This window comes from Rhincodon typus, chromosome 6 (assembly GCF_021869965.1).
Source record: "Rhincodon typus isolate 14 chromosome 6, sRhiTyp1.1, whole genome shotgun sequence".
Lineage (NCBI taxonomy): Eukaryota > Metazoa > Chordata > Chondrichthyes > Orectolobiformes > Rhincodontidae > Rhincodon > Rhincodon typus.
In genome coordinates this window covers 39,535,853-39,544,387 of record NC_063337.1, presented here as the reverse complement: position 1 = coordinate 39,544,387, position 8,535 = coordinate 39,535,853, and the positions used below count along the sequence as shown (strand labels likewise).

The 8,535-nt window shown below is 43.4% G+C and overlaps 2 protein-coding genes across 5 annotated transcripts in view; one reads left to right on the top strand and one right to left on the bottom strand.

The window, feature by feature from the left end:
- Positions 1 to 3,316, bottom strand: part of LOC109935652 (centromere protein J) — a 71,103-nt gene extending 67,787 nt beyond the window's left edge. For all 4 annotated transcript variants that reach the window (XM_048598280.1, XM_048598278.1, XM_048598281.1 and 1 more), the window contains exon 1: positions 3,138 to 3,316. The gene's annotated coding sequence lies outside the window, so the exon portion shown is untranslated. The remainder of the gene's footprint in view (positions 1 to 3,137) is intronic.
- An 892-nt stretch (positions 3,317 to 4,208) lies between these two features.
- The window catches only part of parp4 (poly (ADP-ribose) polymerase family, member 4), a 130,932-nt gene continuing 126,605 nt past the window's right edge, over positions 4,209 to 8,535 (top strand). The window contains exon 1 of the mRNA XM_048598301.1: positions 4,209 to 4,434. The gene's annotated coding sequence lies outside the window, so the exon portion shown is untranslated. The remainder of the gene's footprint in view (positions 4,435 to 8,535) is intronic.

Sequence of the window (8,535 nt, the reverse complement as noted above, 5' to 3'; positions counted from 1 at the left end):
GCAGGAAAAAGTGCCAGGTGGGGTGGGGCTGGAGGGGAGTATGGAACGGACAAGGGAGTCATGGAGAGAGTGGTCCCTCCAGAAAGCAAATAAGGGTGGGGAGGGAAAAATGTCTTTGGTGGTGGGGTCGGATTGCAGATGGCGGAAGTGTCAGAGGATGATGCGTTGGATCCGGAGGTTGGTGGGGTGGTACGTGAGGATGAGGGGGATTCTGTTTTGGTTGTTATTGTGGGGAGCGGGTGTGAGGGATGAGTTGCAGGAAATGCGGAAGACACAGTCGACCCATCTTCCTGCAAAAATGCCATTCCCTATTTCCAATTCCTTCGTCTCTGCCACATCTGCTCCCAGGATGAGGCATTCCACTCCCGTACATCTCAGATGTCCTCGTTTTTCAAGGACCGCAACTTCCCCCCCACCTCAGTGGTCGAGAACGCCATCGACCGTGTCTCCCGCATTTCCCGCAACTCATCCCTCACACCCCCTCCCCGCAATAACAACCAAAACAGAATCCCCCTCGTCCTCATGTACCACCCCACCAACCTCCGGATTCAACGCGTCATCCTCCGACACTTCCGCCATCTGCAATCCGACCCCACCACCAAAGACATTTTTCCCTCCCCACCCTTATTTGCTTTCCGGAGGGACCACTCTCTCCATGACTCCCTTGTCCGCTCCACACTCCCCTCCAGCCCCACCACACCCGTCACTTTTCCCTGCAACCGCAGGAAGTGCTACACCTGCCCCTACACCTCCCCCCTCACCCCCATCCCAGGCCCCAAGAAGACTTGCCACATCAAGCAGATGTTCACCTGCACATCTGCTAATGTGGTATACTGCATCCGCTGTTCCCGTTGTGGCCTCCTCTGCATCAGGGTAACCAGGTGGAGGCTTGGGGACCGCTTTGCAGAACACCTACGCTCGGTTCGCAATAAACAACTGCACCTCCCAGTCGCAAACCATTTCAACTCCCCCTCCCATTCCTCAGACGACATGTCCATCCTGGGCCTCCTGCAGTGCCACAACGATGCCACCCGAAGGTTGCAGGAACAGCAACTCATATTCCGCTTGGGAACCCTGCAGCCCAATGGTATCAATGTGGACTTTACAAGCTCCAAAATCTCCCCTCCCCCAACCGCATCCCAAAACCAGCCCAACTCGTCCCCGTCTACCTAACCTGTCCTTCCTCCCACCTCAAGCCCCACCCCCATCTCCTACCTACTAACCTCATCCCGCCCCCTTGACTTGTCCGTCCTCCCTGGACTGACCTATCCCCTCCCTACCTCCCCACCTACACTCACCTTTACTGGCTCCATCCCCGCCTCTTTGACCTGTCTGTCTCCTCTCCACCTATCTTCTCCTTTATCCATCTTCTATCCGCCTCCCCCTCTCTCCCTATTTATTTCAGAAACCCCTTCCCCTCCCCCATTTCTGAAGAAGGGTCTCGGCCCGAAACGTCAGCCTTCCTGCTCGGCCTGCTGTGTTCATCCAGCTCTACACCTTGTAATCTCAGAGGGTAGGAATGCTGGAGAGTGGAACTCACCTCCTCGCTCCCAAAAGCCTGTCCACAATCTACAAGTCACAAGTCAGGAGTGTGATGGAATACTCCCCACTTGCCTGGACACATGCAGTTCCAACAACCCTCAAGAAGCTTGACACCATCCAGGACAAAGCAGCACAAATATTTAGTCACCACCACAAATCTCTGTAGCAGTGTGCATTATCAGCAAGATGCACTGCAGAAATTCACCAAAGCTCCTCAGACAGCACTTTCCAAACCCACTAGCACTTCCTTCTAGGAGGACAAGGGCAGCAGGTACTTGGGAAAACCACCACCTGCAAGTTTCCCTCCAAGCCACTCATCCTGTCTTGGAGATATATTACCATTCCTTCACTGTCACTGGCTAAAAATCCTGGAATTACCTCCCTAACAGCACTGTTGGTCTATCTTCAGCACGTGGACTGCAGTGGTTCAAGGAAGCAGCTCTACCCTGCCTTCTCAAGGGCATCTAGCGACAGGCAACAAATGGCCCAGCAAGCAATAGCTGCATTCAACAGAATTAGAAAAAGAAATCTGCTTGGCCTGCTCTGTTCATCCAGCCCTGCACCTTGTTGTCTCGGATTCTCCAGCATCTGCAGTTCCTACTATCTCTGTAATTTCACAGTTCTCTGGATTAATTTACATCTGAGATATATTCCCTATCCATTTCAACAGGCTGTCTAAATGCTTGGAAGATTTTGATAGAATGGATAAAGAGAGAACACTTTACTCCCCATTTATAATCAAGAAAATCAATAGAAATCTTTCCTCCAGAGTGGTGAGAACGTAGAATGCACAGCCACCGGGAGTGATTGATTGAGATACCATAGACACATTTAAGAGGAAGCTAAATAAAGATAAAAGGGGAGTAGATTATTTCAACAATTTTAGATGAGGAATGCTCAGAGGAGACTTCAGAGAAACATAAACACCAGACATGTTGGGCAAATGGCCTATTTCTATGCCAAATATCCTATGTACTTGTATCCACTCAGAAGAAAAACACTTAGAAAACTGTCTTTTATCCAAATTTTGCACCCACATCCGACCACATCAGTAATCAGATTGGCTTCAAAATCTGCTATAAAGCCATCGTGCGACATTCAACTTCTGAAGGCCTATTCCTCCATTACTCCACTCCATTACTTCCAAGTGTACCTAAGCAATCAATAGCATATCACAAGTTTTAAAATCGTATTAATTAATCAGAAGTGGTTCAAACAATTGAATTAATCGATGTATCACCTCTAACATCATAAATCTTATTGCGCTAATTATATTACCGTAACCGTCTGTTTCATCAAGGTGGCTTTTGCATTTTAAGTTGCCACTTGATGGTTTCATCAGCAAACACTGATGTCAAAAGCCTCTCGGCAGTTATCAGTCTGGCGTCATTCTCACAGCGTATGCATAAATTAAACATTAAAACAACTGCAGTTAGCATTGTGCAAACAGCCAAGGAATCAAGAGATGCGATCAACAGGCTAATTTTCAGCCGAGGAGGGCTGTTTCTCGCCAGTATTGGCATATACCACAATCACCGATAGAACAAACTGTTCGGTTTTACTAACGCAGTTCACACAGCATCAGTAAAACTCACCATCGCTAAGACACCAAGACGGCTTCCAGAAACGAACAGCCGGCATTTCCCCAATGTGCACGAGAACGGCAGTTTAACTGACAATCCCAATTTCCCCACATTAATCTTAAATCTACCGCCATTTTGAAACGTTAAACCGCGGCTCTAACTGGGCATGCACCCACTCTCTCAGCACTCTGGGAATTGTAGTCCTCCTCACAAGATCACACCCAGCAACTACAATTTTAATGAGTTTTTCCAGCAATTTCTGTTTTTGTTTCTGATTTCTAGCATCAGCAGTTCTTTCGGGGTTTTTTGTACAACTTAAATGCGTTTTTTTTTGTCTAGCCAGCAACATAATTACACAATTGTACAAAGAAAATCTATATAAATTGATCACAAAAATAAAGAGGTAACATTTCCATGAAATAACAGCACAAAATGAGTTTGAGATAACAAGGTGTAGAGCTGGATGAACATAGCAGGCCAAGCAGCATCGGAGGAGCCGGAAAGCTGACGTTTCGGGCCGAGACCCTTCTTCAGAAAAACTATCTCTCCAGCATCTGCAGTTCCTACTATCTCTGAAACAAAAAGAATTTGATTAACTTTTGCGACATAGTCATACATATTATAATTGATTTATTTACATGGTGTAACATGAAAACACTTCAAGGAAACTTTTAAAAAGTATTCTAACATCATGACGACCTTTTCATTTTATCATCTGTTGTTGGTACTGAATATAAATGATTAATTTTTCTTTAACATTAAAACTTTACTGGAACATGCCAATGAGCAAATATATCTAATGCAGAAAGTTGTTAAGATGAATCAGAAATTTGTTGCAGAAACTTTTGGGGTTAGTGTACTCAATTTTACATTTGAAAAAAAAAGGCGATTGTCATTTTAAATTTTAACTACAATTTCAATCCAGTTAGATTCTTTATGCCTGTTGCGCACATTTTTGTGTCATGATTGGAGAAACTTTCGCTTGTTCTTCCCTGTTATTCTGTTTCTATTATTTGACCTGCTGAGCTTCTTCAGCATTTTTTTTGTGTGTTCCATTATTTGACTGTTTGTTTTGGACGGTGTTTGTAGTATGTTTCTACCGTTTATCGGTACCATTTTTTTCCTGATATTCCTATATTTCGTTGATCCGGTTGCAGAAAATACAAATTAACATTACATCCGGGACAAGTGACAATTTCCTTAATTACCGAACGAGGATGGAAGCATTTTTGTGATTTTTTTTCACATTCTAATATCTGATTTTTAAAAAAATATTTAGTTGCCTGAACCGCGACGAAAAGGAGTCAAGGTAAGACATCACAACGTTAAGTTTGTTGAAGGTGCCCACAACTAACTAAAAGAAGACGGCGGCGAGAAAAGTAATCGTTGCGATATTCAGTATCCGCCCTAATTTTCTGGCTACTGGATCGATAAGCAAAAGAAAATGTCGATGAAAATGTAAAAGTTTAGACAAATGCTTCCGTCTCATAATTTTTTAAAAAAGAGCTGTACCTAGGAAAGGACTTGATTCCGGTAGGCACAATAAATAATTTGCCGTGACTTCCGGTAATTTGTTTTTATTCAATCATGGACAATATGCATTGTTGGCAAAGTCAGCACTTATTATTCTTACCGAATTAGAGTCATAGAGATGTACAGCACGGAAATAGGCCCTTCCGTCCAACTCGTCCATGCTGACTAGGTATCCTAAATAAATCTAGTCCCATTTGCCAGTATTTGGCCCATATCCCTCTAAACCCTTCCTATTCATATACCCATCCAGATGCCTTTTAAATGTTGTAATTGTACCAGCCTTCACCACTTCCTCTGGTAGCTCATTCCATACATGCACACCCTCTGCATGAAAAAGTTGCCCCTTAGGTCCCTTTTAAAATCTTTCTCCTCTCAGCTTAAACCTGTGCCCTCTAGTTTTGGACTCCCCCCACCCTGGGGAAAGACCTTGTCTATTTACCCTATCCATGCCCCTCATGATTTTATAAATCTCTATAAAGTCACCCCTCAGCCTCCGATACTCCAGGGGAAATAGCCCCAGCCTATTCAGCCTCTCCTTATGGGTCAAACCCTCCAACCCTGGCAATATCCTTGTAAATCTTTTCTGAAACTTGAATGTTTCCTTCAATGTTGATGTTATCTGCAAATTTATTAACCTTTTAGTTTTCCGATTACAGGTAGTTCTCCTATAACATGGTAGTTGCATTCTTGCATAACCTTGTGCCATAGAAAATCACATTATAGGGAAATTATTATAGAAAATTGCTATACATATACAGTAGAAAGTTTGCGTTATCCAAACAGCATCCATTATTCATCAGTTACATTACAGCCAATTCATGTTAACAAAACACACACTACAGCAGAACTACCTATATCTGCATTGCCTAAGTATCTGATTTGACTTCTATTCTCTTCCCTTTGCTTTGAATTACTGGTTATAATGTCTTTTCCACCTGGATCTACCTTTAGCCTATTTCCTCCATTAAAGTTCATGTGAACACCCTTTCCAAACCATTCTGTTAGAACTCTGGTTTCAAGGTGTTACTGTCTTAATATTATCACTAATGTCCCAGAAAACAGATTAGACCATTCCTTCGCCTTGCTGATCCTGATGCAAATTCACAAATGACTGATAATCAAAGGATCATAAGCTGTTCTGTTCTTAATGTAAGGGGATCAAGGGTTACGGGGAGAAAGCGGGAGAATGGGGGTGAGGAACTTATCAGCCATGATTGAATAGTGGAACAGACTTGATGGGCCGAATAGCCTAATTTCTGCTCCTATGTCTTATGGTCTTATGTTCATGGATGTTATGATACACCTCTGGAGCAGGTAAAACTGGAACTCAGGTCTCCTGGCTCAGAGGTAGGGGCACTACCACTGTGTGAAAAGAGCCGACCAGCCTTGTCTTTTGCATAAAAATGTACGAGGCATACTCATTAATAAGGATGGGAATATTAAACCCACTTGCTTGGGTTAATTGTTTAGTTGTTCACCATACATGACTAATTGTGCAGGACTGCCAAGCTTCAATGTGACTAATTAATTATGGGTTTCTTGCTACTTCTATTGTATGGCATGCACAAACACCTTTGTAGTAGTTTCATCATGTTGACAACTTTTTAAATGAAAATTACTACCTTTCTGAGTCGCTGCAGCCTGCACGGAAAGGGGCCAACAGGAAACTGGAACCTCCCTCTTCGTAGCTCAGTTGGTCAAAGATTTGTTATAAAATGCTTTAATCCGTTATTAAGAAAGTATCAGTAGAACATTTAGAAATCAATACGTTTAGGTAGGATCAACATGATTTGTGAACGGGTAAATGTGCTTGCCTAATTTGTTAGAGTTATTTCAGAAAGTACCAAGACGGGTGTATAATGGGGAACCCCATATGTGTCCTGTATTTGGATTTCCAAAGACATTCTATGAAGTACCACTTAAAACATTGCTACACAAAAGCACATAGGATAGAGGTAACATATCAGTATGGATACAGGATTGGTCACCTCACAAGAAGCAGAAAGTTGGGGTAAGTGAGATAACAAGGTGTAGAGCTGGATGAACACAGCAGGCCAAGCAGCATCAGAGGAGCAGGAAAGCTGACATTTCGGGCCCAGACCCTTCTTCAGAAATTTATCCAGCTCTACACCTTGTCCTCTGATGCTGCTTGGCCTGCTGTGTTCATCCAGCTCTACACCTTGTTATCTCAGATTCTCCAGCATCTGCAGTTCCTACTACTATCTCTGAAATAGTTGGGGTAAGTGTTCCTTTTCACATTCACAGAATCACAGAAGTCTTACACAGAAAGCACACAAGGCTATTTGGCACCAGTTCTTCAAATGAGCATTATTGCCTGGTGCCACTTTCCCGCTTTCTTCCCCACACCCTTGCACATTATTTTTATCCATTTATTTTATACATTGGATACCTCAATTGAATCTAACTTCACCAAGCTTCCAAGCAGTGCGTTCCATACCCTAACCACTGACTGAGTGAAAATGTTTTTTCGCATATCATCCTTGCTACTTTTGCAAATCATTTTAAGTCTGTGCTGTCTTGTTCTTGTTCCTCTTACAAGCAGGTATAGTTTCTCCTTCTCTACTCTATTCAGCCCCTCATTACTTGGAAACCCTCTATCAGCTCTCTTTTTAGCCTCTTCCTCTGCAATGCTAACAGGGGAATTTCCTTGAGTCAAAGGCTCTTGTTGCCACTCCATCTCCAACTATTCCCTCACTACTTTGAAAAGCAGCATTGTCTTTATACACCTAAAAATGTGCATCATGTGATTTCTTTTTCCGTTGTAGTTACTTCTAAGATCAACCATAGGAATGCTGAGTACAGGTTTTTGACCATTTTTCAAGCAAACACAGAGAGAGATTCCACTCTAGACTAGCTAGAATGAAAACTCTGCTGAATACAAGAAATAATGAATTTATACACCTTTAGCCACATCCCTAAATTCTAACCTTGTCAGTCCATATTGTTACAATGAACAGATGTCTCCAATCCTGGGTACGTATCTTCATTCACCCCAAAAAGGATCATTTATTCTCATCCTAGCCAGGTACTAATTGCTTCAGCCCTTATTTGTTTTATTAGAACTATGCGGATAGCATGTTCAGAGGGATAGTCAAAACTGCTGGTAGTGCATTGGTCCCCTGGTGACCCATGCACAAATTGTTTTTCCGTGTTGGACACTGATGAAGGTGATGGTTCCTGAAGGAGTGCAGTAGTAGCTGGATTGAGGCATCACAGGTAGCCCAGCTGTACATGTGGGAAGGAAGATGAGTGCGAGAGCAGTCAGTAGTGGTAGGGGATTCATTAGTTGGCAAATAGACATGCGTTTCTGTGGCTGGAGCATGATTCCTGCAAGGGGTCTTGCCTCCCTGGTGCCAGAACCAAGGATGTCACAGATTGGCTGCAGGACATTTTTCATGGGGGAGGGTGAACAGCCAAAGGTTAAGGTCGACATGGTACCAAGACATTAGTAGGAAGGTCAATGTGGTCCTGCAGTCAAGATCTATGGAGCTTGGTTAAAAATTAGCAAGCAGGACTTCAAAATCAGTTGTCTGTAGAATACTATCAATGCCACGTGCAGCTACAGAAATAGGAGGATAACACAGGTGAATGTGTGACTGGAAATATAGTGCAGGAGGGAGGGTTTTAGATTCCTGGGACACTGGTACTAACTTTGGGTGAGGTGGCCCCTGTACAATCCAAAGGTGTTGACTATAGCTGGGACTGAGATCTTTGCAAGGTGTCTGCTGTTGTGCTTTAAAGGAACTTAGCAAGGCTGTGAGAGCCAACGAATGAGATTATGATGCACACGTACAGGTTCCCCCATTATCTAATCACCTTGGAACAGGCATGCATAGAAGATGGGGGGAGAAAGACA